The 27,830-nt window shown below is 41.6% G+C and overlaps 2 pseudogenes; both read right to left on the bottom strand.

Annotated features, from left to right (window-relative positions):
* Positions 1–7,353: 7,353 nt before the first annotated feature.
* On the bottom strand, positions 7,354–7,761 carry LOC147862288 (large ribosomal subunit protein eL6 pseudogene; annotated as a pseudogene).
* A 5,472-nt stretch (positions 7,762–13,233) lies between these two features.
* Positions 13,234–15,335, bottom strand: LOC147862287 (uncharacterized; annotated as a pseudogene).
* Positions 15,336–27,830: the final 12,495 nt, after the last annotated feature.

Genomic DNA, 27,830 nt, shown 5'->3' with positions numbered 1-27,830 from the left:
TGGGCCTGATGAGCTGACGAGTCGATCGAGAAGGTCGAGGTGCATGGAACCAGATGGGTCGTGGAGAGCAAGACTGGGCGGGTCGAGGGGCGCGAGCAAGGCAAGAAGACGCCAAGAAGAGCCTAAGGAAAGGTCCGGCAGACACTGACACAACGATCTGACCTCAAGTTGAGCTTGAAGGGGAATGTTGAGCGAGTAAGCTCAACATGATCCGGATCGGTTGAATAAGCCAAGAGCTAGATTAGTGTCAAGAACAAAGAGTCATATCGGTGTCCGGATCTGAGTGTAACCGGTAGGCTGTTAGAGGCCTACAATCGTAGCCTAGTACGTAGGCATATTTTTAGGAGTCGATGTCAGTCGCTAGGTACGAGCATTGAAGTACTTGTTTGTACTTCCATTAGTTCTTTTCAGGACTTTTCTAAAAGTGCTCACTGAGCACATTGTATGTATAGAGTATTCATTATTTTGGAAATCAGGTTTTGTTTCTTATTCTCTCTATCTCTCTCACACACACACCTACTCTGTGTATTCCATTCTTTGTGTTTTCTGTTGCCATTCGGCCGAGCCGGTTGAGGTCTATTTAACTTCCGCATTATTATCTTTTTATAGTGGATTTTTAAGCTTTTCCAATGCAATTTTGAGAATGTTTGATACTCGAATCATTGTGTTTTGTAAAATGGTTATTTATACCCCAAAATCAAACGGAACATTCCTTTTCTTTCCATTTGTGCGTATCCTTCCACTTGTGTATGCAAACATGTTCCCCCAATTTCGGCAATATTAGGCTTGGCATTCCAACTCAGTCTAAGTTGGAAACTGGCAGCATCGTGCTATAATCGGAATTAGCACAGTAGAGGTTAATGTTCTGAGTGATGGAGATGATGTGAATTATATGCAGAAGAATTTATGTTAGGACCTGTAATAAGATACGTAAAGCAAATAATAAAAATAGAATATGCATATGCAATGAGGTAGAAGATTTGATAGACATGGTTAAGCTCTAATGGAGGTTTTCTTATTTTCTCTTCTGTAACTTTCTATACAATGTTAGGGTTGGGCTTATATACTCAAGCCCTAACTCAAGGATGTGTTCATATTTAGGATGCAAGATGGAACGAGTCGGTCTTTTATGCCGACAAACTCCCCCGTAAGAGGGCTACTCTTTCTATGCATACTACTAGTTAGGGTTATCTCCCTCGTAAACCTAGATTACATTTTTAATATAAAGTTACAACTGTATACATACAAGGTAGTTGGCATTAGGCTGAGTTTGCACAGGTATAGTCAGAATCTGTCCTAATTTGGCTAGTCATCTAGATTGTGTGTTATTCGAATCGCTAGACCGAGTCAGTTGGATCGATCGGTTAGGATTAAATTTTATCCAAATTGTGTCGTTTGTTCGAATCGGCTCATGTCCGATTTTGAATCTTGGCCTCCAGTCGATCGTCTATTTCACGTCACGTACGTGTCGACTCCTATGCTCCTCGCTAGATCTTCGATTTGTATTTGTCTTCATTCGTCCCTCGATTGTATTCTGTCCAGTCACTATCCTTGCTCAGTGTTGCGTCTTCAACCTTTTGGCTTTTAGATTCTTTGGACTTTGTTTTTTTAGCTCATCTGATCAGATCAATAAGTTTGATTTTCCTTTTATTGCAGTTTGTTCAACACTCTTCTGCTTTGTCACTTACATCATAGTCCCATCATTGTCCTTAACGTTCTGAAGCGATGATCTCGGAATGGCTTCGTCAGGCAATCAATGATGTTCAACTACGTGTTGATCTTCCAGACTTCGAGCTTTTCTCTGCTACGAGCTCCCGAATGTGATGAAACCACACCTCAATGTGTTTTGTCTTCACATGGTAGACTAGATTCTTATTGAGGTGTATTGTGCTCTATGAGTCGCAATAGATGGTTGGCGCAAGATGATTGATTAAGCTTGTAGCCAAAAAATTGGTTGAGAGTTGATGGAGCTACATCGCTTCCTTGGTTGCTTCTGACTTGGCAATGTACTTGGCCTTTGTGGTCGATAGGGCTGTGCACTCTTGCAATTTTGAACTACATGATACGGCATCGCTGCCACAGGTGAATACATAACCTGATGTCGACTTTTGATTATCTAGATTGCCAGCATAATTGAAGTCGGTGTAGACTTCGACTAAATTGGTTGAATTTGCCAATTCGGAAGTCTGTTATTGGGGTGGGGGGTGCAACCTAGAATGGCTCCACCCCCCTCCCAAGGGGGTTACGATAGTGAGAGAGCTAGAGAGAAAGACAAATACAAAATGACACAAAATGAGAGGGGGAAAATTGTATATCCATTAGATGCCCCATAAGGGGTTTATATAATACATAATGTAACGGTAATAATGACCGTTACAAAAGAGACGACTGTTACACTCTTGTCACATGCACATAATTGTGCATGTGCTCACACATACTAATCCTCACATACTCATTTACTTTACACATACATATCAACCACATCATTACACATACCCTTATGCCTCCCCATATATTCTTACGGGTAACACATGGCACGCCTGTGGGACGGTGTATTGCACGGTGAACCCACTCGCCATGGCAATTCTTCTCGACCGGAACTCCATCGGTCGTCTCAACAGTTGGAAATCCCTCGACCGGATCACTGCTCTAAGATCGATAATTTCGATCGGAGCTTTGCTTAACTCGAACCTTCTCATTCAGTCAGCACAAGTCGTGATTGGATCATACACCAATCAGCTAGTACAATGTGGCATGGGTCGTGAAATCGTGTTGTGCATTTGTGTATTCTTTCTTTCATCATGTGAAGTGAGTTTTATATTTTTTACCCTTTGGTCTTAAAAAAATTTTAACCTCAAATTGTTTGAAATTTTATTTTTTGGCCCTTATGTTTTCGAAATTCTGCATTCTGCCCTCCAAATTTTGAAATCTCACGTCATGCCCTTGAACTTTTGAAATTCCTCTCATGACCTTGATCTTTTGAAATTTCATCTTCTCTGCCCTTATGTTTTTTTTTGAATGCCCCTCTCTTCCTGCTTCCATTCATATTCTCGCCTTTCACTTCTAGCGGATTGCGGCGACGACAATGATAGCGGCGACGACGGCAACAATAGCAGCAGCAATGGCAACGATGGCGGCGGTGGCACGCGACACCGCTGATCCCTTCGTAGGGGGAGAGGACTCCGCATCTCCTAAGCCGCTCCTCCGATCACTTCCTCTCTTGGCCGTTGACGCCGGCCATAGTACAACCTCCGTTTTCGGAGAACCAAAACTTCCTACTTACTGTACATGTGTGGGGTTCTTCCGGTAGGCTCGATTGGAATGTACGAAGTCATCGTGGACTTCGGGGAAAGGATCGGGTCGAATCGGACGGCCCGCGTGGGTACAAAGTACAAGACTGTGGACCGGAAGGTAAGGCCGGTCGCGGCACCCTTGCCGGAGGGCAGCGAGGAGTGGATAAGAGGGGTCGCGTCGGACCCAAGTTTACGAAATCCAGTTGGCATAGGGCACCGGTTCATCGACATAACGCTACGGGAGCTCAAGGTTGGTGGGGGTGGCTTTTTACTGCCAACGGAGGAGGACGGGTTTCGGAGAATGCTCGGAAGGCATGGGAAAGCCTTCGCGTTCTCGCCGGAGGAGATCGGGTGTGTGGACCCGACGATCGTTGAACCGATGGTGATCTTCACAGTACCGCATGTACCGTGGAATCTCAAACCGATTCTAGTGCCGAGAGCTCACATCCCGAAGTTCATGGAGCTTCTGAAGCAAAAGGTGGAGATGGGCATCCTCGAACCGTCGAGTGCCCCGTATTCAAATCAGTGGTTTACGGTGCCGAAGAAGAACGGCACGCTGCGTTTCATTCAGGACCTGCAACCGGTCAACAGGGTGACCATCCGTAATGCAGGAATCGGACCGAACATAGACGAGTTCGCAGAGGCCTTCGCTGGGAGGTTGATCTATTCGGTCGGTGACTTATACTTGGGGTACCAGTTCCAACTAGCCGTAGAGAGCAGGGATATCATGACGATGCGAACCCCTCTCGGCCTAGTATGGATGTGTACCCTACCACAAGGCGGGACAAACTCGGTGGCGCATATGGTGAACGCAATGAACAAAGTGATGAGGGATTGCATCCCGGACATCACCATGCCATTCTTGGATGACATCCCGATAAAGGATTTTCTGGTGGATGATGCAGACGAGATTGTCGGGCCAGATGGATGCCAGAGGTTCGTCGTGAACCACATCAACAACTGCGAGAAGGTGCTGCAGAGGCTCGAAAGCGTACGACTCACCTTCTCCGGAGAAAAATCGGCATTAGGGTAGTCGGAGATCTTGGTGGCCAGACACCTGTGCGGGACTTACAGTAGGAAACGGTCTCCGGCAAAGGTAGAGGCCATCTCCGCGATGAGGGACGATTACGGGTCGGTCACGGAGGTTCGCAGATTCTTGGGAGCATGCGCGTTCTACCACATCTGGATCCTGCACTACGCACATGTCGCGGAACCCCTCTACGGACTATTGAAAAAGGGGCGTAGCTTTGAGTGGAGGACGGAGCACACGAAGTCAGTCCGGAGACTAAAGGAGGCGCTTACGGTAGCGTTGGCCCTCTGTAAAGCGGTTTACGGCAAGGGTGTCCCCATTTGCGTGACGGTGGACACGAGCCCAACCGGGATCGGGTGGGTAATCAGTCAGGGGGACAAGGACGGCGTACGATTCCCGATCCGGTTCGGGGCGAAGGTATTGAGCGAGCGACAGCGAGGATACGCCCAAGTTAAGCGCGAGCTTTGGGGTATCGTTTCGGCAGTCAAGGCCAACAAGGACTATCTGATCGGGACGGAGGTGATCATCGAGACGGACTGCCTGCCGATACTCGACATGGTCTCTGAATGCGCAACGCCGGACCTAGCAATGCTCCGGTGGATAGCGTACATTAAGTCCCTTAACCCGAAGATACGGCACATCTCCGGAAAGGATAACGCCATGGCCGACATGCTTTCGAGAGCAAGTTCAACGATGAAGGCGGCATGGTTTCGGATGACGAAGAAGTCGGCGAGTACTTCTTCGGGTCGGCTAATGTGACGACGAAGAAAGGGGACACTCCGGCGCTTAACAAATTTGACAAAAGCAGATACGATGGGGAGTGGCTCCAAATCAGGAGGTTCCTACGGACGATGACGTCGGACGCAACATGGACGAGAGAAGAGGCGAGCCGGGTACGGAAGAAGGCGTACCGATTCTTCCTGCGGGACGAGTGCATATGGAGGCACCCAAAGAAGAGAAACGACATCCCGCTCCGAGTGGTGGCAAAGAAAGAAAAACAAGAGGAACTACTGGCGGCATTTCATGAGAGTCCCTAGGCCAGACACCGCAGTACGTGGGCCACGTTCGAGAAGTTGAAGGAGAAGTACCGGTGGCCAGGGTTGTACCAGGACGTGCATCGGTTCGTAACGACTTGTGAAAGCTGTCAGATGCACTCCGTAGTCCAACATCAGGATGAGCTACACCTGACTTACCCGCCTGCGGTCCATTTCAAATGGATGGTGGACTTGGTGATGATGCCGATGGGAGTAGGACAGATGTGATACTTGTTGCTTGCGCGGGAAGACTTGACGAACCAGGTGGAAGGCCGTGCACTACAGGACAAGACAACCGCGGCGGTATGCCGATTCCTGATCCAAGAGGTAGTGTGTCGGTACCGGTGCGTCGGGAGGATCGTGGCGGACCGGGGAGAGTTGGATGCGCAGGAAGCTGAGTTGTTTGACTAGCTGGGGGTCAAACTCTCCCTCACTACGGCGTACAATCCGGAGGCGAACGGGAAGGTCGAACGTGGGCACAGGCCGATCGTAAAGGCATTGGTGCGTGCATGCGGAGGGCAGGTCGGGAATTGGCTGCGGCTCCTTCCTTACACACTATGGGCGGACCGAACTACACACAGTTCGGTGACAGGGTTTATGCCGGCAGAGGTGATGTAGGGACAGAAGCCGATCATGCCGGCGGAACGGACGGTTTCTTCATGGGTGGCGGTAGATTGGAAGGACGAGTTGAGCCCGGAGGAGTTGCTAGCGGCGCAGATTCGGCAACTCGAGCGGAGGCCGGAGGACGTGAGACGGGAGAAGGAGAAGCTGTGAGCGGCAAGGGAGTGGAACAAGACCCGGTTCAACCGGACGCACCGGTTGGGACCAAAGAAGATCGAGGAAGCTGACTGGGTCTTAGTATACGACAGCAGCCTCGACAATCAGCACAAGGCAGTGAGAAAGTTTGCTAGGAGGTGGTTCAGGCCCTACACGGTTACACGGTGACGAGCGCGAATGACAACGGCACATACCACCTCCCGGAACTCGACGGGACACGGTTAGCGGTGCCGGTGGCAGGGAAGCGGAGTAAAGCATCCAAGAAGCGGTTCGAAGACGAGTCGGAGCCTGCGAGCGGGAGCGGCAACGACGATCAGTTCGGGCCCGGCAGAGAATCGGAGAGCGACGAGTGAAGCCCGTTTTCTTCGGTAACTACCCGTCTCTGGCGCATGCCAGTGGATGCGTGGTTTGGTGGGGGAGGATGTCGTGAAGAAAACCGGCCATAGGCGGAATCGGAGAAAAGGGCGCATGGGCCGGCTCTTACACGGATGGATGCGTGAATTGATATTTTGATATCTTGTACATGATTCATAAATGGATCGGCTGATGTAAATACTAAGTAGTACACTTAAGGAGGGAGAGAAGGAAGATTGCGCTTATCTCTATCAAAAGGGACAGGGAATAAAGTGATTTGACTAGGGAGAAAGCCCCCCCCCCCCCCCGTTTTTGCGAACTATTTAAGGAGGGAGAGAAGGAAGATAGAGGGATCGCGCGTTGGCAAGGACGAAGTGTTGCTGCAGAACGGAGTGCCGACCTCTCTCTCTTCCAATCATCGTTCTCTGTGGGTGTCGGAGTTTGCTGCCTCTGCTTCGTGGACAGCCCGTGTGCTTCCAGTAGGGTCTCTCTCTTCCCTTTTCCCCTTCGTTTCTTCGAGTCGTGTGGCTGTCATCGGTGCGCATGAGTAGGACCCCCGTGTCCGGTCCATTACCGGGTGGCCGGTTGTAACCGTCAGAGTTTGCAATCTCTGAATATTGTAATCTACTGTTACTGCAATTAAGTGTGTCATTTGTTTCTCTTTCCTTCTTTCTGTTGCGTGTCTGCAAGACTTCTCTCTCTCTGTCTCTCTCTCTCTCACTCCTCAGTTCAAGGCCCCCATGGTCCCACCTCTTTCTACACGCGAACGCGAAACCTCGCGACACCGTGTTGGCTATCTCCACGATTTCCGGTTTCTTCTCATCAACACGGTTCTTCTCACTTCCCGTCCGGAGGGACCTATTTCCTAACATGATTGACTTACTCGACATAGAGGTACACCATTTAGCTTGAATGGACTTGTAACCAAAAGCAAACCAGATTCCAGTTGCATAAGGAAAACAACCCTCTTCCCCTTAAAATATCCAGCAAGCATATTCAAGACAGTGCTTGGGGTGATGCTTGACCTGAGCTTAGTAGGTTTGAGGACACGTTTATTTCGAAGGGGTTTAGGAACATCATTGGCAGGGTAGAACTTGGGAGGTCTCTCGGATACGAGAGTTTCAGAAGCTTGCTTCTGGTGGGAAGGGAAGGATCCACCGTTCTTCGCTTTGATGGCCCACAAACCACGCTTATGATAAATGGAGCGTGAATGGCGACCTACTCCTTGAACGACCTCTTTATTTCGAGTACCTTGGAACGTAGGCTTAGCCATGGCTTCGTTCGTTCTTCTCTGCTCTGTTCTGTTGCAGAGAGTCGTGAATCTCTGTTCTCTACAACGGAGTCTGTGAATAGTCGAGCAACAGACCTCACATATGCTGAAGCGTTTCCTTCCCTTCTCTGTGGAGAACCGTTTCACTTTCCTCCTCTTCTTCGCCCTTCATCTTTTGGAAGTGGACAGAAACAGACACATGCCCAACACAAACACAACGCAAATTCACAGAATGAGAGAGATGGATGGACATAGAGATGAAGGTTGGGGTGTCTAGGGTTTTAGGTAGAGAGATTGAGGAGAGAAATTAGTGATGGGGACGGGGAGTGAGGGAGTGAGGGAGTGAGGGAGTGACTTCTTCTCAAGGGAGTTTGGTCGTTCGAGCGTGCCAAAAGTGTTGTTGGGGTGGGGGGTGAAACCTAGAAGGGCTTCACCCCCCTCCCCCCGGGACTCCACTATACATAAGAAGGTTGTATCACGTGCGTTCATGACATCATTTATAAACCCCTTATACGTATGGTTTTTACTATTTTAGTAACCCTTGTGTAGAAAAAAGATTAATAAAAATACCCCTTATTACCAATATATTTTTTGATAACCACCTATTTTAAATACCCTTACATATAAAATATACATGCACACATAGGTTGCAATCTTAGAAGGGATCAATGACCATCTTTACAATTGATGACTCGCAAAATTATGAATCGACATTAAACATCATATGCAAATTCCTAGAAATGCTTCATCAAGTGCCACATAGATTGAAAACACAATGTATAAGGCACAAAGTAATGTACACACAATTAGGAAACTGTTGAGATATCAAGCTCAACTAGTTTAATCTAGTTAGTCAACACATGTAACTTAGTAGTTACCTAGATCAAATCTAGTTAATGTGTTGACCTTAAGCCTTTAAATAGGACCTTGTACTTAAGTGGGATATTCTAGATCCTCCACTCCTTAGTACATTTAATGTAGGACTTACACATAAGTACCTATGTTCTACCCACACATGTGCACCTTTGCACATGGGTTGTATATATAACTCATTGTGGGTATTTTTGTATGTTGATGACACTTTTCAATATAGTCAATCATCCCCCATTTATCTTTATGTTCAAGTGTAACTTCCTCTCTCACTCTCTCTCTTCCTCTCACACACTCTCACGCGCATATCATACTAATCTTCCGTTGCTTAACGTAACCATATAATTAGTCTCTAATTAACCCTAGTTAATTACCTAATTACTTAACATGGTATCAGAGCGCGTGGTTTAGGAAATCCACTAAGCCCACCGCTTATTCGTGATTGTGTGTTCGAGACGCCGACGACAAATCCCGACTATTCGCCATCCGCTACTGTAGTGCCGCTACGAAGGACGTGTACGCGACCAAGAGAAGAAAAACAAAACGGAAGACACAACAATCAACATGAACAAACAAATGGGAAGCTTGCTCCCTAGCGAAAAGCTAGACCGAAGCAACTATTCATCTTGGGAGTACAAGATGAATCAATACCTTGTCGGCCAAGGGTATTGGAGCTATATCAACGGCGCACAAGAAAACAAACCCGAAACCACACACGCCAACTACCCAACGTGGGAGCAAGGCGCGAGTCGAGTAATGTATTGCTTGGCAACATGTGTAAACGACCACATGCTTAGCCACATTCGTGACGCCAAGACGGCCAAAGGGGCGTGGGAAAATCTCAAGAAGATTTTCGCCGCAGACACATCCGCGCGCAAGCTTCAACTCCGGCAAGAGTTGAACAACATACGACAAAAAGAAATGTCCGTGACAGACTACACCGCCAAGGTCAAGACCATTTGCGACTCTCTTGGCTCCATCAACGTCAACATCGACGAGGACGAGATGGTGCAAGTATGCTTGGGCGGCCTCGCACAACGATTCAACCTGTTGAGAACGGCAATCTTGGCGAGAGATACCCCTCCCTCGTTCTTCAACCTCCAATCAATGTTATTGGTCGAAGAAAACCACATTCAACCAAAGACCAACACATCGGGAGGACAAATGCTCTTCTCTGATACGGATGGTGCCCATAGACGAGGTCGACGCGGAAGAGGTCAATTCGACCTATCCCACGAAGGGAATTCACAATTTCGACAAGGAAACGGAAGCCATCGAGGAACCTTCACAAGAAGGGGGAGCTTTCACGCCGAACAAGGTCGGCGAACGACGCCACCTACGTGCAACTATTGCGGCAAAATCGGCCATCGTGAAGAGGAGTGCCGAAAAAGACGAAGCGAGTCGGCCTCAACAAGCCGGCAACTCACAAATTACGCCGCGAACGCGGAATACGCAGACTACGGCGGACTCTTCGTGATGAGGCATAGAGCGAACTCTATGATGGCCTCCGATCCCGCAAACTCCGCAAGCACCTCCAACTCCGAACACACGTGGTTTGTAGACTCCGGCGCCTCGCACCACATGACGTCGCACCAAGAGTGGTTTCGCGACTTGCGAACGCCGGATCGACCCGTCTACATAGAGACCGGAGACGACACTCTGCATCCCATTCGGCACATCGGCGATGTCCCATTCGGGAAAGAAGGTGAGCAAACTTGCATCAAGAATGTCTTGCACGTGCCCACAATAACAAAGAATTTGGTCTCGGTTGGCCAAATTGTGGAGCAAGGCATGCAAGTCCGCTTCAACAATGAAGGTTGCTTCATCGAGAAAGACGGCCGACTCATAGCCAAGGGACGGAGAGACGGTCGCTTGTTCATCCTCGACTCAAACGAGGTAAAATCGGCCATGTACGCCAAAGGACTCAAGACCAAGACAAACATCGAGTTGTGGCACAAGCGAATCAGCCACGTAAACCTCCAACGGCTTCGCAGAATGCAATCAAAGGGAGTCGTAATCGGACTCCCGGCCTTCAAATCGAAACGAGTCGACCGAGTGTGTGAAGCATGCCAACTCGGCAAACAACATCGACTCCCATTCCCGAAGGAGAGCTCCACAAGCAAAGGCCTCCTCGACGTCATACACTCGGATGTATGGGGACTGGCTCAAACGCCGACGCTCGGCGGATGCCGCTACTACGTCACCTTCATCGACGACCACTCGTGCTACGTGTGGATATACCCGATGAAGAAGAAGAGCGAAGTGCTCTCCCACTTTCAAAGGCTCAAAAGCCAAGTGGAGAAAGAAACCGGTCGGCACATTCAATGCCTACGATTGGACGGAGGAAAGGAGTACTTCTCCGACGAGTTCACCTCTTACCTCCAAGGTGAAGGCATTCGTAGAGAATTCTCATGCCGACACACTCCCCAACAAAACGGAGTAGCCGAGAGAAGGAATCGGCAAATACTCGAGGTAGCACGCGCCATGATGCGTGAGAAGCACATGCCGAACTTCTATTGGGCGGAAGCGGCATCCACGGCCGTCTATCTCATGAATCGATGCACCACAAATAGCGTACACGAGCTTACTCCATACGAGATCTTCGTTGGAAGAAAGTCCATCCTCTCGCACCTCAAGGTGTTCGGAAGCATTGCGAATGTACGCATCCCGAACGAAAGTCGAGAGAAGCCCGACGCGAAGTCGGAAGAATGTATCCTCATAGGATACTTGTCCGCGAAAAAGGCGTACAAGTGCTTCAACCCTTCGACCCGAGCGGTGCGGATAAGTCGCGACATCGTTTTTGAGGAATCAGCATCTTGGTATAAGCCCGATGCGACTCCATCCGAACTGATCGAGGAAGAGTTGAACGCCAACTCGGACGACGAAACTCGGCCAAGTCCTCCACCGAAGGACAATCCAAGCTCTACCGAGCTAATTGGCCCACAAGAGCCTCCACACGATGAAAACACGTCGCGGCCAAGTCCGACATCGGACAAAGGCAAAGGTAAGATGCCCGAATACGAAGTCGAGGTCCACCTCGACGACCGTGATTCGGATGATTCGGCTCGCTCACTAGACAGTGAGTTCGGTGTACCCATCATGAGGACACCCGGAGTAAAGAAGGCGCTCAAATCGACAAACGAGAAACTCCGCCGCTCATCACGAGCGAAAACCCAAGTCACTCGTTACACCTACAACGAGTATATGGCCCATCACTATGCCCTCGCGATGAAGGTAGTGGCCGAACAAGAGCCCGAGGATCCAAGCCTTCATCACAGGCTTGAGGGGGAGAATAAGCCGCGGAGAGCCGCACAACGAGGCTGCGAAGATGCGGAGAACCGCGCAACAAAGCCGCGAAGACGCGAAGAAAGCCGCGCAACACCGCACAACAAAGCCGCGGAGAGCCACGCAATGCCGCGAAGAAAGCCGCAAGCCGCACTGATGCCGACAAAGCCGAAGGAAGCTAAACCGGATGTTGGACGCCTCACACTTGAGCTTGAGGGGGCGTGTTGAGATATCAAGCTCAACTAGTTTAATCTAGTTAGTCAACACATGTAACTTAGTAGTTACCTAGATCAAATCTAGTTAATGTGTTGACCTTAAGCCTTTAAATAGGACCTTGTACTTAAGTGGGATATTCTAGATCCTCCACTCCTTAGTACATTTAATGTAGGACTTACACATAAGTACCTATGTTCTACCCACACATGTGCACCTTTGCACATGGGTTGTATATATACCTCATTGTGGGTATTTTTGTATGTTGATAACACTTTTCAATATAGTCAATCATCCCCCATTTATCTTTATATTCAAGTGTAACTTCCTCTCTCTCTCTCTCTCTCTCTCTCTCTTCCTCTCACACACTCTCACGCGCATATCATACTAATCTTCCGCTGCTTAACGTAACCATATAATAGGTCTCTAATTAACCCTAGTTAATTACCTAATTACTTAACAGAAACATTACCCAAAAACACTACAGGTATAAAAAATACAAGCCACATATAAGTTTTTGTTTTTAGTTTATTGAGACTTATGAAGAACATTGAGTGATAAAAAACAATGTAATTTACAATAAAACAATCTTGAACTTAACACATACATCTCAAAGAGCATATATGGAGCAATCCAAAATGCATATCAATAATGAAATTACTAACAAATTAACATTATGTTTGGTTTCATGGATATAGACTCATATAAAGCCATAATATTATTTTTTCTCAAACACATGGATCAAACAAATGGCAACCTACTTCATATTTCCATTTGAAATGTAGGACATCATCTATTCACATACTCTTACCCAAATCAAAATGAAATAAAATAAATCATTTTGTTATTGCAATATCTACTTTAAAAACTTATTGCAATAAAGGTTACCCTTATAAAGACTGAGTATATAAAAAGAAAACCCTAAGAAGTTCATTTTAGGTTGTAAATTTCATGTCGTTTCCATCTTCAACATTGGACCTAAATCATAAAATGTAACAACAAAAGCAAGAAATCTTAATATACATGGAAGTAAATATTATCTTAATATACATGGAAGTAAAGAAATCAAAAAATATATTTGGAATACCGTAGGTTTATATTTGGTTTCTACTCTTTTCTCCTTTTCCTGTTAAAATAAAAAGCATAAATATTAAGTTACTTTAATATATATTATATATGTACATATATGCAAGTATATAATTCAAAACAGCTTATATATACATACCTGGATTTCATTTCCAAAAGAAAATCGTTGAAAACTTTACAATCGCTTTCATCTAACATAGATTATCACATTTTGCATTATATGTGAGGTTCGCTAATCCAATAATTGACTCAAAGTCAACCATTTTAATATCTGTCAAATCATATGCAAATAATCTACTCCCCTTAATCTTCCTATACCAACCAAGTTGTAATTGAACATCTTCAAGTCTATCCATCAAGTCAATTCCTCTCTTATACTCCACAAATTTATTTCCAATCTTTCTTCGCATCCTTTGTACTCGTCCTAAGTACCAAACAACATTTTTATTTGATATTCCTTTTCTTTTCGGTCTTGTTGAATTAACATCTTCTTCAGTAAAGAATACAGCACAATCTAAACCAATCCCAATTAGGTTCCCATTTCCATTTAGGAAATCATTTGCATTCTCACATGAGTAGAAGACCCCTTCTCTTACACGTGTGAGTCTATCCTTTGACAATGTTGGATTACCATTTAGATGACTCACAAGTGTCGATTTAAATATAATCTTATCATCCACTTGAACAAATGAAGAGACTTTAGAGTTCACATTGTTGTCATCCAATATAGCATCCAATTCATGGCGAACTTCACTTATTGCAATCTCATCATCATTCTCCACACATTCATGCATTGTGAAGTTTTTATTGTGTTCAGCACATTCTTCATCATCTTTCCCCCTATTTTACTAAAAAATATCTCAACTCCATCAGACCTTGTGAGATGCAATGGACATTCTAGTTGTGGATAAAAGTCACGAAACATTTTTATAAGTAAAACTACAAAGTGACAAGATATTTGTATATCCAAAAATGTTTCTCGACTAATGAAATTACTTTTTAAGTTATAAATTGGATTATCTAGAATCCATAATCTCCGTATTTGAAAGAAGAATGCAACTTTAGATGCAAGTACCACATGCTTGAATAAGCTCTCATGAGGGGATAGAAAAATATCAATATAGTCATCTAATATATGCAAGTATACATGTGTTCCTAAAGAGCCTCTTTCTCTTACTTTGACACCTTCTCCACCTTGGTATAACATCTTTAAACAATTAGTAACATTTCTATTTGCAATTCTTTGAGCTCCAGCCCAATTTTGTCTATCTTCTCTCGTAATATCACATTCCCTTAAGCCATGTGCATCAATAGAGAAGTTATTATATACCAAAGACACATGATTCAATGTGATCCATACATCCCCAATTACTAATTGCCTTGAGGGATTATCTAGTGCATTCACAAGTTTCTTTCCATTATGGATGAAATCTTGATCATGAAGACAACTAACCATATCATTATGGATTTGACCTGTGAAGATCCAACCATCCCAAGGCAATTTATATCTTAAGCATATGCTTGGGGTTAAGTAATCTTGAAGCATAATCTTTCTTCTCCTACTATCTCCATCCGATGCATGTCCAACAATTGGCCCAATACTTGTGGAGAGGTGTTTTTCCCATAAAGTTTCCACTTCATTCCATTGGCCTTTTACAAAATCTGCATCAAAGCAATTACATGTACATTGTACAACCAATACTAATCGTGGAAGTTTAGGGTGAAGAGGATTCGCAATTAACACCCTAGCATAGTGTCCAACCACATAGTCTTTAAAGGAGCTAACAATGGTTTCATAACCAGCATTAGAGTCACCCACCGGAGACACATTGATGATTGGATGACTTCAGCCCACAAAAACCCAAAAGTAAATCATTTGAGCTATCCCACTTAACATTCTGCTTAATCACAGTCTCATCCTCAACAATAATGAAAGGAACCTTTGTTATAATGCCATGCACTCTTTTTTCATTTTCATAAATCTTAGCCACATCCTGAAATATATAATCATGGATCCCTCGAAGGAATTTAGTTGCTTTCCTCTCAACTCTCTTTGTAGTGCTTAATGATGGTCCATCTAAATTTTTAGAAACAAAGTCGTGTAATCTTGGTTCACCCCACATTTTAATCATGACAAAAATTGCCTTAGATGTGTCTTTAAATCATTGTCCATGTGGCTTTCGAGTAAGGTTTTGTGCAACATTTGTCAAAAAATCCCATAATGCATTCTTTCCACCAAAATTTCCAGCTCGATGAGCCTCAATAATGTTATTACAAAATCTTCGAACATCCTTCTGTTCCACACTCTCAAGGGATGCTTCCTTGAGAGTCATTACCTTTACCGAAAGCATTGCAACTTTGCAAGCTAGCGACCATATTTGTCTATGAGCGCGACGGATAGTTTACTTAGAACTTGAAATTTCCTTTCTTGTCTCTTCTTTAGTAAGATAATCTAGTCGCCTACCCTCCCCAGTTCCTCGATTACCTCTTTTGACTTTAGCCCTACGCTCCCTATACACCCTCATACGGAAATCATCACATTTTGGAATTTCATTACATTTTTCACATGTAAGATTATGAAAGGGTTCTTCAATCTTCGATACTCTTTTACAATCAAAATGGCGAAAACATCCATCAATAACACACTCTTGCATCTCATACATCACAATAGCTTTGGTGTAAGGCTCAAAGAACCATAAGGCTCCATGATTTTGATCGATGCGAAATGATTTTACATGTATTTCTTCATCATTTATCACTATGTTGTTATGCCAATATCCCCAACACAACAGTGACAAACCAAAATAATGTGGAGTAGAGAACTCACATTCTTGACTAGATGAAGGTCGCAAGGTTGAAACAAGAAATTTGCTCAAGGTTTCTTGATTTGAAGGTAAAGGTTCTTGTTTTCGTGGACGGCCCGGAAATCCACTCATTATTGGTGTACTAGCATGTCGAACCATCTCCATTGCCTTTAGATGGGTCTTGGATTGTATGTGTTGAGACAAAATTGTTAACAAATCACTCCATGGAGGGCATAATGGCATCCAAGATCCATCAATCTTGCAGTTTACCTTCACCATTGCCTTATCTTTATATTCATGAAGTGTTGCCTCTATTAAATCAAATTCTGCATCTATAAAAAAATATTTTTCACATATATTAGCATATTATTCATAACTACAATATTAAGGTTTAAAGTACAAACATGCTTACCACTTGTAGTGTCATTAAAAGTCTTGAGCACTTCCAACGAAAACTTGATATAGGCCTCGTCATCTATTTTAGAGAAGTTTATTGATTCATCTTGTTGGCTTAACCCCTTTCGAGCATAATATCGTTTTTCATGACTTTGGCTCTTAATATGACTTCTAAAAAAATTATTAAGACACACATTTGGGACTTTTGCTTCTGTATAACCAGCACCATAGGGTTCTCCACACTCATTGCACCATAATGTTATGATTGTTTTTCCACAAAAATCCTCAACCTTCAACTCAAATTTATCATCTCGAGGAATTGTAGCATTGCTTAATTTTACACGTATCCTATTACATTCTATCATCCATTTACCTAAAACATCTCTAGGAATCTTATCCTTGATTGTTTCAATTGGAGATGTATCTTTAAAATTGTCCTCGGCTTGACTCAACAATGAACCCTCAACATTAGTGCATGATTCTTTTGAAGAGACTCTTTGTTGTTTATCAATACTAGGCTTGATATAGACTTTATTTTCTTTTAAACGCCATTTCTCTTCTTGTTTCCTATTCAAAATATTATTTTTTGTGTACACAAAGGAAAATGGTTCGTAAAATATACCGTCCTCAATTATTTCCACCCGAATCATTGCATATGTAAGAGTTCCTCTCACACTTACAATGCCCAAAGGTTTATCTTCATCATCCCTCTCGTGCTCAAACACTTCAATGATAGATTCTTCATCCATTATCTACGCATAGAATGACCCACCTATCACTTTTCATATAACCATACATCATATATATGTGTTTATGTGTGCATTGTGAATGTGGTATGCATGTGTGATGTGTGTGTATGTATGATCCATGCATCATATATGTTCATATGTGGTATGCATCTGTGTTGTGTGTTATGTTTGTGTGTGTATATGTATGTTCCATACGTCATATATGTTTGTATGTGGTATGCATGTGTGTTGTGTGTTATGTTTTTGTGTGTATGTATGTTCCATACATCATATATGTTTGTATGTGGTATGCATGTGTGTTGTGTGTTGTGTGTTGTGTGTTGTGTGTTGTGTGTTGTGTGTTATGTTTGTGTGTGTGTATGTATGCATGTGTATATGTGTGTTATGTTTGTGTGTGTGTGTGTGTGTGTGTGTGTGTACATATTGTGTTATGTGTGTGTGTGTGTGTGTGTGTGTGTGTGTGTGTGTGTACATATTGTGTTATGTGTGTATATGTGTATGTATGTATGTGTTATATGTGTATATAGGTATGTGTGTATGTATGTACATATTGTATTTTATTTTATTTTATTGCATTTTGTGTGTGTGTGTGTGTGTGTGTGTGTGTGTGTGTGTGTATGTATGTACATATCGTGTTATGTGTGTATGTATGTGTGCATTATATGTGTATATAGGTATTGTATGGATTGTATGCATGTGTGTATAGGTATGTGTGTTTTATGTACATATTGTATTGCATTTTATTTAATTGCATTTATTGTATGTATTTCATGTGTGTGTTGTGTGTTATGTTTGTGTGTGTGTATGTATGTTCCATACAACATATATATATATTTTTTTTTTCCGGGAAAAATATCCTTTCATTAGTTATGAACAACATTACAAAAAATTGACCTACCATCAAGCTACCATTGATCTGGTGCATTCTTCCTTAGGTCCCATCCCTCAACACTCCACCACTCCTTAACCAAGTTATGTGATCGGTGGTGGGAACAACCATACTGGTGGCGCTAAGCACCATTTAGGTCTTGAATTTTGTATTGTGAGAAAAGGGGTCTTCTTCCAATAGACAATAAATTCGAGACGTTGCAACACTGCAACATCTGACTCACCTTTAATATCCTCATACTGTCCTTTCAAGGTATGTACCATCTCCATCCAGACATTCCGTGTACTTTCCACTGGATGAATAGTAGTATTACCAAACACCTTAGAACACCTAGCAGTCCAAATAAACCACATTGTGGTGGTGCATAGTAGCTCCCATACCTCTTGCATTGTCTTTAACATGTAAGGAGCCTCCATTTGACTTTGTTGCACCGCCATTATCCTTCCTCTTTGAATTCTAATAATCGTGTCATTTGGGCATGCATCATATGGCCACACCACTTGTGCCACTGTGGCCCATACTACCATACCCCACGAAAAACTGCAATCCCTAAACATAAAGGCAAGAACTCGGAACACTCGCCTCCAAACTTGCTGTGCAGCATGACATTCCCACAAGCAATGTTTCAATGTCTCCATCTGACAACAACAATAGATGCATGCGGTCGGTGCAGCTAATTGTTGCAACCATTGGCCAATTGGCAATGCTCTATGTATTACTAACCATTGGAAGACATTTATTTTCATATCTTGCTTCCTTTTCCATAATGTTCCCCAAAACTTTGTTAGGAATTCCGATGTGATCCCTTGGTGGTTCCAGAATTGACTAGCTCGTGGTGTAGTCCTACGTTGAGCTGCCAAAATGTGTCGTCCCATCTTAACTGAATACTGAAAAAAACCATACCTTATTCCCATACGATCAAACGGATCATTCCACCAAAATTCTCCCGGATCCCATTGCAACCTTCTCAAAGGTTTCTTTTCAAAAACTCTCAGTTTCCAATGCTCCTTGACCGCCTCAACTTGTGGGTCGATGAGCCACTTAGATCCGTCATAAGCAAGGACCCTTATTTTAGAAAATGTAGCATATTGCAAGATGTCTGTTTGTATCGTTGCACTACTTATACTGCCATCTTCCTCCACCTCATAGTCTTGACATCGTCCGCAAGACAAATGTCCCCTGACCCCCACTAGCACTTGAAGCCTCGTAAATGCTCCTTCCCACTTGGGAGGGTTAAAGGACCATATCGTAACGTCAGAGTGCCCCAAAACTGACTGCACTTGGTCCCACATAATCAGCCCCCCTCTCAAGGAAGACAAGAATTCTGATCTGTCATTTATATTCAGAGTATGAAATGATTTCCATGCATCAACGGACGCTCCTGGCCCTACATCGAGCTTGGCCCAATCCAATCGCGTTCGGGACCCCAACATGTGCCCTGATGGCAAACGCATATTCGGATTCCACACTAAGTTTTGTCTCAAGTATTCGTCCTCACATGTTGGTACACCATGTTCCAACCCTTTATGTACATGCTGCCATGCTCGTAGAAGACCATTAAAAAATTTGTCTTCCCAATTCCTAGACATAACATGTTTCTTGTCTGGTATAAAAATCCACCTTATGCTATCAGCCCATAATCCACCCATCGACGGAGCACAACTATACAATCTTTGCATAAGTAATTGCTTCCAAGGAGCATGTCCTGGTAAAAGGCCACGAATTATTAGTTTTGCTAACAAGGCCATGCATTGGTCTAATGGATCTATAATCCCCAAACCACCGTATTGTTTTGGGGTTATCAATGTACTCCAAGCCACCTTCGCTCTTACATGACTCTTATCTTCCCCAGCCCATATAAAATTCCTAACCAGCCTTCGAATTTGTCCAATGCACGATTTTGAAAAAATCCAAGATGAGGCTATATACCATACCGTAGATAGTAGCACATGGTTGGCAACTATCACTCTACCGGCCAAAGATAGTTTAGCATGACTCCACAAGAATAATTTTTTCCTCAAAGTTAATAGTAATGGTGCAGCATGTAATTCTGGAACCAAATCAATCCCAACCTGCACTCCAAGATATTGAACCGCAACTCCTCTTTGAGTCCATTGGAAAGTATGATGCGGTGCCCAACAAGGCGGCGGCTCCTTGCTTACCCAAAATGCAACAGTTTTCTCCCAATTTAACTTAGCTCCAGACGCTATACAAAACTGTGACAAAGCCCCTTGTACTTGTTGCAAATTCGTTAGAGTCCCATCCACATATAATGCAGTGTCATCTGCAAATTCCGAGTCCAATATATCTTGTCCATGCATTGGCATTGCCAAACCACGCAAGCCTATAGATTGTGATGATATAAATGCATGCATTGCTTCCGCAAACAGAAGGAACAAAAATGGTGCAAGTGGACATCCTTGGTGAACTGATCGAGTAATGTTAAAACGAGGTCCTACTCCACCTGCCAACAACACCTGACTGTGTGCATTTCTATAAAGACAAGAAACACCTTTAATCCATGCTGTGTTGAAGCCCAAGTGATGCATAGTACCTTCCAAAAAATTCCAGTCAACCCTATCATACGCTTTCTCAAAATCTAAAAGCAACACGGCTAGATTTTGTTTGTTTTTTACCGCTACTGCAGTAGCCTCCCAAAATGTAAAAACATTATCCATAATACTCCTTTCCCTCATAAAACCAGTTTGCGATACATGAATTATCTTTGGTAATACCTCTTGTAACCGAGAACTAAGCAACTTTGCAAATAGCTTATAACTAGTATTCAAGAGGGTGATTGGCCTCCACTTACGAATATCTTCTGAAACTCCTTCTGTTTTAGGTATAAGATAAATAAGCCCCTCAGATAACGACATGGGCATCTCTCCACTTTCAAACATATGTTGGTAAGCATCTTTTAAGTCTTTCTTTAGTATCCCCCAATATTTCTTGTAGAATTTAGGTGTAAGTCCATCCACTCCAGGACAACTATTGTCCGATAAAGAGTGTAGCGCTTGTTCCAACTCAAATTCTGTAATAGGTGACAACAATGAATCTTGCATTGCTTGAGTAACCTTGGGTTGAATTTCCGCCCAGACCTTCATTCTATTTTGGCTTATCTCCTCAGAGATAGGCTCTTCTGACAAAAGGGTAGCGTAGAATTTCGTGGCAATTACCCGCACAACATTTGGATCCATTTCAAGTTCGCCATTTTCATTCCGCAAACAACAGGTTACATTAGAGACTCTTTTGGGGCCTTTAATATTAAAAAATTGTTTTGTACATCTATCCCCAATTTGCGTCCATCTTGAAGCAGAGTTGTGATACCTAAATTGACTACGACATTCTTCCATATGTTGAACTTGTTTTCGGGCTTCTTCAAGATGTGAAGCTATCCACGCACACTCTGGTCGACCCTGTTGCAATCTTTGCAAAGATATCAATCTTGCCCTCATCCTTCTTTCCTTCTCCAGATATTCCATATATTCAGATCTTGATTTTAACGCAAAATATTGTGATATCTCCGTCAAAGCACAAGCCACTTTGATTGTAATGGGAGCATCCATATTATCTTTGTTCTGCCAAATATCTGTCACTTGATTATACCATCTATCATGTAACATTACTTTTTCGGGTATCCTAAATCGTATGGACTCCCTTTTCGATTGCCCAAAGGTTCTCAATATAACAGGAGCATGATCAGAGAAAGTTGTGCCTGGCATATTAGTGATATTTCCCCCATTTAAGACAAAGGCCTCCCCCACATAAAATCTATCCAATCTTGAAAGATTGGTTCCAGCTATTCTCCTATCCGAACGTGAGAAACTCAAGGAATTCTGAGATCTATAAACATTAGGCATATGCCATGCATCCAAAATACTCAATTTCAAACACATCCGTTCCCATACTGCTAATTCCTCCCCATGAATTGTTGAAACACTCCCACCTTTCCTATCCTCTGGGTCCTCAAGCATATTAAAATCCCCTGCAACACACCAATGAGACACATTTGGTAATGCATTTGTAATTTCACACCAAAAGTGTTTCCTAGCCGATGCATGATTTGGCGCGTAGATATTCAAGTAACCCCAAGTTGTATGTAAATCTTGTAATACAATATATTGTGCTCTTCCTGGCACAATGATCTCTTTGCATATAATACTTGATTTCCAATGATGTGCAATTGCCATACACACCCCGCCTTGTGTACCACTAGTGCCAATAGCCGGGGACCAAAACATCTCCCAACTACCAGGTAATATAGTGCCATAGTTCCTTATTCTTTGCTCATTCAAATGATGTTCTTGAAACATCATAATGTCCAACGATCCATTCGTGAGACACTTTTGTAATTCCTGCCTTAACCTACCTCTATATCTTCGGTATAAGGGACCTCCCAAGCCCTGAACATTCCATGTGAGGAGCCTCATCAACAATTGTTAGAGGCCGAACCGGACCCGATCCTACGAGTCTTAGAGGATGGTTCCACGGAGCTTACGCCACCCCCATCTCCCATAATCACCATTTGGCTTTTGAGTATGTCACAACCTTCTTTAATGAATCTCCAATGATGATGGGCCCGAGCCTTGGCTTGGCTTTCCGGCACATCATCTTCATGAATATAAACATATCCAAAATCAAACAATATATCGGAAGGTACATCCAATACAACATGCTTGCGGTTCACTGCATCCAAATACGGAACCACTAAACAACTTGCATTCTCTAACCCCCTCAATATTGTTTCCCCCAATTGAGGATTTTGCACGTATTTGGCAAAATACAAAACTTGTCCTCTCATGGCCAACATAACATTCGGTTGATTCCATATGTCATTTCTCTCATAACCACATAATGGAAAGGAATAACCGACCAATGAGTTTTCCACTTGTTTTTGTCTAAATAAAACATGGACCCTTATTGCATTGGGTTCATGAACATCTTTAACACCCAAATGTTTTGTGAACTCATGCCCAAAGGGGGCTGCATAATCAAGTATGGAAAAGCCACCATTTCCGGTATCCTCCTTCAACATCCCGCATGTTCTTATTGTGATCGCATTATCCAATTTTTGTGATTGTATTGTTCTTTTTGAACGAAATGTTTTTGCCTTGACACATCCATCATTTGGTTGGATGGTACTAACAATTTTCCCCCTTATCTCAGTAGTGGATGTTGGTTGTTCTTGTGTATCAATTTCTATGTCCAATGCATTATACGCATTAGGGGTGAGACACGTCTCTTGCATAGGCACCGTACGTGTCTTGCATCCATGCTTAGCCTTTACATTTATCCATTGAGTGTCTCTTGTTTCCCCTTGTGCCCGTACACCCATACAATCTGAGGCTAGTTTCTCTTGACATTTATCTGCCTCATGCCCTTCTTGTTTACAATATTCGCAACAACGTTTTTTTTCCCCCAATTTAATATTTCTCCTTGGGCAATTCTTGGCTAAATGTCCCATTTGCCGACAATAGAAGCATTGTCCAGGGAGCCCGGCAAACTCCACCTTTTGTTCTATAAAATCCCCTTCTTCATTTGGTAGCCTTACCTTTGTCGGTAAGTTTTCGAGTGATTCTACCAAGATTCGGGCTGACGGAAATCCTGACATTTTACTTAATCGCATAGCCATACTTTCTTGGACCCTCACTACAGTTCCGATCCTTGAAGCTATTGCTTCAAGCATCGGTAAATACTCCTTACGTAATCCTGGGAAGACAATCGTTAACGGAAATATCCGATCTCCTTTCCGTATTGCCTCCACCGGATTAAAACCTTGTTTCCAAGGCATCACAAATGCACGGGCACCTCTTACATCAAGAGGACTATGCTCCAACATTATTCCCACTGATTCGATTGTATCCAATTCCACATGATAAAATCCTCGTCCCATGAATTGGACATCTATTATTCTACCAATTAATCCATGCATAGATGCTTGTAATAAATCTTTACACTCACCTCTATTCGGCCGAGCTCCCACCACTCTGCAGATCACCGAGAGTTGAGTTAGGCGCTGAATCTCTGATTTGAATTCAGCCTCTTCTTCTGTCGAGAATACGATCGGTAGAGGCCGCTCCTCAGATTCTGTTGGCGGGGCTGCTTCTTTAGAGTTCCCCTGTTGTGTCGTTGAGGTGGCTCTCTGCTGCGTTCTCTCTCTTCCCTGTTCCTCCATCTCGTTTTCCTCTCCTCCTATTCGGGATGCATCAGATTTGTTCATACAACATATATATGTGTCCATATGTGTATGTATATTCTACACGTGTGTGTGTGTGTGTGTGTGTTTATGTATGTATGTGTGCACATATTGTATTGTATGTATGTGTTATATGTGTAAATGTGTATGTATGTAAGTCTATATATGTGTATATAGGTATGTGTGTATGTATGTTCCATACAACATATATGTGTGTATGTATATTCTACACATGTGTGTGTGTGTGTTTATGTATGTATTGTTTGTATTCCATGTGTATGTATGTATGTGTGTACATATTGTATTGTATGTATGTGTTATATGTGTAAATGTGTATGTATGTGTATATAGGTATGTGTGTATATATGTACATATTGTATTGTAATGTATTAATTTCATTTATTGTATGTATGGCCCGTGTGTGTGTGTGTGTGTGTGTGTGTGTGTTTATGTATGTATGTATGTATGTATGTACGTGTCTGTGTGTGGCTAAGAATTTATGTGTTGGTTTCTGTTTGTACTTATGTGTACCTGTAAAATATTTGTAGAGTAGTTGTGGCAGCCCCAATAGAGAATAATGGTGAGCAAAAGCGGCACGACAAGGCGAGCGATGGCAGCGGCAGCGGCGGCAAAACGAGAACAGAGGCGGCGGCAAAACGAGGACAAAAAGAAGGGGAGAAGAAGCAATCGCAAAATTGAGCAGAGAAGAGGAGGGAGCAAAGGAGGAGACCGCAAATATCTAAATAAAAAAGCATGAATGTTTGAATGTATGTTATGTATGTATGTGCACATAATGTATGCATGCATGAATGAATGAATGAATGAATATATATATATGTAATGTATGCATAAAATATGTATGCTTCAATGAATAAATATGAATGAATGAATATATGAATGTGCATATGTAATATGTAATGTATGTATATTTGTATGTGTGTGTGTGTGTGTGGATATTTGTTTGTAATATGTATGTATGTGTATGTACATGTAGCAATTTATAAAAGACTGTATGTATGTGTATGCATATATGCATATGCAAATGTACATGATTCAATGTGTATGGGTGTGTGATTGTAATATGTGCATAATATCTAAGTATATATATATGTGTATGTATATGTAGCAATGTATAAATGAATATATGTATGTCCATGTACGAATGTACATATGTGTATGCATATATCCATATGCAATGTGTGTGTATGTATAGAAGACTATATGTAGGTGTATATATATATGTATGTATGTATGTACATATGTGTATGTACATGTAGCAATGTATAAAAGACTATATGTATGTCCATGTACGAATGTATATATGTGTATGCATATATGCATATGTCATGTATGTATGTATGTGTATGCATATATGCATATGCAAATGTACATGATTCAATGTGTATTGAAGTGTGATTGTAATATATGCATAATATCTATGTAGATATCTGATGTATATATGTGTATGTATGTGTAGCAATGTATAAATGAAGATATGTATGTCCATATATGAATGTACATATGTGTATGCATATATCCATATCTAATGTATGTATGTATACATACACATATGTATGTATGTGTATGCATATATCCATATGACAATGTACATGATTCAATGTGTATGGATGTGTGATTGTAATATTTATGTATATATCTAATTTATGTATATGTAGACAGTAGCAATATATAAATGAATATAGGTATGTCCATGTATGATTGTAAATATGTGTATGCATATATATGACAATGTACATGATTCAATGTATATGAATGTGATTGTAATATATGCATATGCAATGTATGTATGTACATGCATGAATGTACATGTATGCATGTACATATGTATATATATGTAATATGCAATGCATGTATGTTTGTATGTGTAATAGTGTACTATGCATACATGAGTGTGTTCATAATATTTATGTATGTGTAAGTATACATGTATGTATTGTAGTCTGTAATGAAATGTATGTATGTATGTGTATGTAACTTATTTATGTGTATGCATGTATGTAATGTATGTATATATGTGTATGGATGTATGTTTGTAAAACTTTTAACATTGTAGGCATATGTACATATATATATGGTGATATGTGGAATATGTATGTACATATGTAATGTATGTATGTGTATGCATATATGTATATGTCAATATACATGATTTAATGAGTATGAATATGTTTGTAATATGTGCATATATATCTAATGTATGTATGTATGTGCGTGTATGTGGTCATATATATGTAAATGTATGAATGTATGTACGTGTATATATGTAATGTATTTATGTATGTATATTTTTGGGATATTTTCATGTTTAGTACATATGTATTTGGCTCGTATATGGATGTATGTTTGTAATATGCATGTATATATCCAATGTATGTGTAAGTATACATATATCTAATGTGTGTGTGTGTGTAAGTATTGTGGTTTGTATGGTCTAGTATGATCTATACATATGGTGATATGTAGAATATGTATGTACATATGTAATATATCTATGTATGTATATATGTAATTTATGCATGTGTAAATTTGTATATTGTGTAATAGGTATGGATTATGTGCTATGTAATATCTAATTTATTTATGTGTAAGTATACATATACATATCTAATGTGTGTGTAAGTATACATATATCTAATGTGTGTGTGTGTGTGTAGTATGTATATATATAAGTATTGTGGTTTGTATGGTCCAGTATAATCTATACATATATATATGGTGATATGTGGAATACGGATGTACATATGTAATTTATGTATGTGTAAATTTGAATATTGTGTAATATATGCTATGTAATATCTAATTTATTTATGTGTGTGCACGTGTATATATATGTAACTTGTTTGTAAGTATGACGATTTGTATATATATAGTATGTAATCTTAGCCTTTAGGTGTTAATATGTATGTGTATGTGTATACATATATATATAATATGTAATTTATTTTTGTGTGTTTTGTATGTATATATGCATTTGTGTATGTATATATGTATGTATTATGTAATTTTATTATATGTATTATGTACATATTTACATATGGTAATATATATTTGTACATATATTTATGTTTAGTTAATATGTATGTATAAATGAGTGTAATGTATGTATATACATATTCATGGATGTAGGTATATATGCATGTGTGATGTGTGATATATGAATGTAGCCTATAGGTATATATGCATGTATATGATATGCATGTGTGATGTGTGTTATGTTTGTGTGTGTATGTATGGAATGTGTGTATGTGTATGTATGTGTATATAATATATATATATATATATATATATATTATAATATGAATTTTATTTTATTTGTGTTTGGTTTGTATATTTGCATTTGTATATAATTGTGTGTATAATAATAAATGTGTGTAATATGTACTATATAAAATATGTTTGTAAGGAAGTGTATGTATAAATGTAATATGTAATTTTTATGTATGTATGTCAATATATATGGCCAATTCTAATATGTATGTAGTATGTAATGCATGCATGTATGTGTATGTACGTATTTACATATGGTAATATATATTTGTACATATGTAATATATAAAATATGT

Source organism: Azolla caroliniana, unplaced genomic scaffold (genome assembly GCF_043228905.1).
Source record: "Azolla caroliniana isolate FFs.n. ecotype wild unplaced genomic scaffold, voAzoCaro1.0.p SCAF_7, whole genome shotgun sequence".
Classification (NCBI taxonomy): Eukaryota; Viridiplantae; Streptophyta; class Polypodiopsida; order Salviniales; family Salviniaceae; genus Azolla; species Azolla caroliniana.
The sequence above is the reverse complement of the archived record's forward strand: the minus strand, read 5'-3'. Positions and strand labels throughout refer to the sequence as shown.